The sequence below is a fragment of the Gossypium hirsutum genome, chromosome A07 (genome assembly GCF_007990345.1).
Source record: "Gossypium hirsutum isolate 1008001.06 chromosome A07, Gossypium_hirsutum_v2.1, whole genome shotgun sequence".
In the NCBI taxonomy this organism is placed as follows: domain Eukaryota; kingdom Viridiplantae; phylum Streptophyta; class Magnoliopsida; order Malvales; family Malvaceae; genus Gossypium; species Gossypium hirsutum.
Genome location: NC_053430.1, coordinates 86,435,867 through 86,439,856, shown reverse-complemented (window position 1 = coordinate 86,439,856; position 3,990 = coordinate 86,435,867).

Below are 3,990 nucleotides of genomic sequence, written 5' to 3'. Positions count from 1 at the left end.
AATGATATGTGTGCCAGTGTAAGACCATGTTTGGGACATGGCATCGGCAATGATATATGTGCCTGTGTAAGACCATGTCTGAGACATGGCATCGAATATAATATGTGTGCCAGTGTAAGACCATGTTTGGGACATGACGTTGGCAATGATATGTAGATTCATGTAAGACCATGTCGAGGATATGACATTGGTACTTTAATTGGTGTATGATAATCCTGAGTGTCCTTTAGTATTCTGGTGGTTCAAGGGTCATTCACGATGTTGGGTTAAGAAATGGAGTGATATGATTAAGAATGTTCGGTACACGTATGTACGTAAACCTCATGAGTATTGAACTCAATTTGTGATGGGAAATTTAGCATGAGTAGAAATGAGTAAGATAAGCTTGATGTTTAATGACATTTAATGTCAATTTGACTATATTCATGTGTGTAGTATGATATTGTATAATATGTTTAATCTATGAATATCTTGACTTATGTTGTTATTTATTTACATGCAACTTATTAAGCCATGTGCTTACCCTTCTCTCCTTTCCTTTTTCTTTTAGCATCGTCAAGCTAGCTCGGGGATCGTGGACGTCGGAGCTTGAGTCACACTATCAACAAATCTTTTGGGGTATAATTAGTTTACTACGTTTAACTATGGCATGTATAAGGGACTTAGTATTTTGTTATATGTGTCATATTTGTTAGCCAAAGTGATTACTCCTTTTGGTATATTATTCCATTTTGTATATGGCCATGAAATATGACCCATATTGATTATTGGATTGAAATCCCTAAATATTGTTACATGCATGAGATGTGTTATTACTTCTGTGGTGTGTGCCAAATGGTTAATATAATGTGGAATTTATGTTTGATGGATAAATGATGCCAATTGGTATGGTCACTATATTAATAAAGGTAAAGAAATGTATTGAATGAACTTAACAAATCAAGGAGTCCCAATTAGGTAAACTTGATATGAATTTATCATGCATAAGTTTAAGCTATGGATGTCTAAGTAACCCTTTTATGCCATGCTAACCACCATTGGCATATGAGTGTGTGTTAGGGTTGTCAAGGGTGACAAGAGGGCTTGGAAAATAGCCTTAAAGTTGTCCACACAGGTAGATACACGGGCATGTGTCTAGGCCTTGTGTGACACACGATCAGCCCTATTGGCGTGTAGTCTGGCCATGTGCCCCCTGCACCCTAATTTTATAAGTCAATATGCATGGTAGTAAACACACGGGCAAAGACACGGCCGTGTGTTTCAGCCATGTAGAGGACACGGTCTTAGGACATAGGCGTGTGCCTAGGCTGTATGAAGTCTGCACTTTAAATGCAAAAATTAAATTCACCACACGGCCTAGCACACGGGCATGTGACTTGGCCTTGTGATATTAAATTAATGCTGACGTCATAAATAGAGAGTTACACGGTCTGGGGACACGGGCGTGACAAGGGCACACGGGCACGTCCTTGTGTCCACACGGACGTGTACCTTGTTTTAAGAAAATTTTTCTAAAGTTCACGGTTTAGTCCCGAACCGCACCCAATGTGTGTTTTGGGGCTCGTAGGCCCATAGAAGGGACGATATGCATGTTCTTAAATAAATTTTAAATTTGAACGAAATTTTATGGCCCAGTTTCTCGGTGTTGGACACGGGTAAGGGGTGTTACAAGGGACGTCTTGTTATACGGTTATATGAATGATTGCGTATGAATTTTGCTAATGTGGCACTTATAGCCAATCACATGTGACACGTAACATCTCTCATTACGAAATGTGGTGGATATAAAATAAAAATTTAAAAATATATGTAAATTAATTAAAAAATATATATATTTCACATCAAGAATGGATATGAACATATGATTGTCTAAATTTATTATAGACGTTCTGTAACACCCCAAACTCGGCCCAGAAGTTATGGCCGAATCCGGCATGCCACATCAAAAACTTAAAAAAAAATTTCATTCTAAGTCCAGAAAATCGTACTTGATGTTCAAAAGATTAATTCATTAAGGGTTAAGGTGAATGGAAGCTGTGCACCAGGTAGGAAATCGAAAAGAGGTGGTGAGTCCATCGGACTGCTTAAGTACCAAGCTCCCTTCGGATCCAATCCTAGACATGCATACCGCCATTGCCACACCTTAACGTCATGGATATTTCTAGGAAACCGATTTGATTAAGTCATTTTTAGGAAAAGTGATTAATTTTGGAAAATACTTTCATTGCGGAAGCTTTGCTTGTTGTCGTGTTATTTTGAAATCAATTGTTGTTTTTGAAAACGCGCCCTAAAGCTATCCAATTTCAACAGTTAAAATAAGTATTACCTATCTTAGTAATATATATTAAAACCATCAAAAATAATTAAGTGGCCTTATTACATTTAAAAGCCCAAAAACTTCAAACGTAAATAAAAGGATGTCCAGTTCACCAGAAGAAAATCAAACTTTCAGAACGGGTGGCCACTCCGAATTCCCTCACAGCTCCAAGCCCACTATGGTTGGGGATTTCCTGCGTGGATGAAAATAAAAGGGGTGAGTTTGGGGAAACTCAGTGTGTAAGGAAAACCCATTCAAAGCCCAAGTCAGCTCAAGCCTATTGGGCCTAAGCCCATTCAGGCAACAGTGGTACTGGACCAGAGCCCTTTTCAGATTACAATAAACTTGGCCTTAGCCCCTTATTCAGATAACAGTATGGCCCATAGGCCCATTTCAAAATACATGCAACATCAATAACATATGCAAGCCCATTTGGGGAGACTACTCAACCCACCAACCACTACACTCCACCCGTACCAGCCATACACTCCATGTAGGGAATAGCTCAACCCACCCAGCCCAACACTCAACAGTTGCAGCCTTGCTGCTCAGTTAACAGTAAATTGAGGCAAAGCCTCCAGTACGTGGACAAGCCACTTTCAGTACTTCCTCCGTCAATATCCCAGTCCCATGCATCAGATAATAACATGGCATGTAGTAAATAACAACAGTCAAACATGCATTTAGGTCAATTTAACCCTAGGGGTATTTCGGTAATTTATCTACTAGGGGTAAAACTGTAAATTTTCCACTTTTAAAGGTATTTTAATAATTTATCTATTTTAGGGTTTTTCATGCATATTCCTACCTTTCACGTACTAACAGAATCACGTACCGAGGGTTCTTACCGAATTGGGCCCGTTGGCCCATCATTCCAATTTTGGCCCATTAAGCCCAAAAATATCGAGGGCACAGAAATCATGCACTTTGCAGTCCAAACATTGCAGCTTACCAAAAACATTAATCGATTTACCTCACGAGCATTCGCACACTCGCAAATCTACAAAATACCGGTTTTCGACATTTCAGCTTTTGTCGATCTAGACTAAGAAAGAGGGTGTTAGTTACACACCTGTTTGCGACGATATGCTGACGAGATCCACACACACGAACTGCCTACAATTGGATTACTAACACGTTAATCTAACTATTCAAACACGAACTACATATTAACCCCATACCATATTCGGCCAACCACACCTACAGATCATAGTAAGCTTATAAGAAATCAATAAGCAACTTATTAACAAATTTTTGTCAATGTTTACCACATAATCATAATTTCACTACAAGTTGTCTTCCTGAGCAACAGTAACTAAATCATTTATAACTGGAGCTAAGAAACTCCAAATCAAGTGCCGTTAATTTTCCATGAAAATAGACTCATATATCTTCTATCCATAAAATTTTCAGAATTTTTGGTCTAGCCAATCAATACCAGATTTTTCTTAAAGTTTCCAATGTTTCACTGTTTGACTAATTTGACCACTCTTCATTACGAATCAAATTTCTCATTGTACAGAATTCAAAATATGTTCTTGTTTATTTCATTTGAAACTAGACTCAATAAGCTTTAATTACATAATTTATTCAGCTTCTAATTCTTCTCCCAAAATTTATGGTGATTTTCCAAAATCACGTTACTGCTGCTGTCCCAAGCAGATTTATTACCA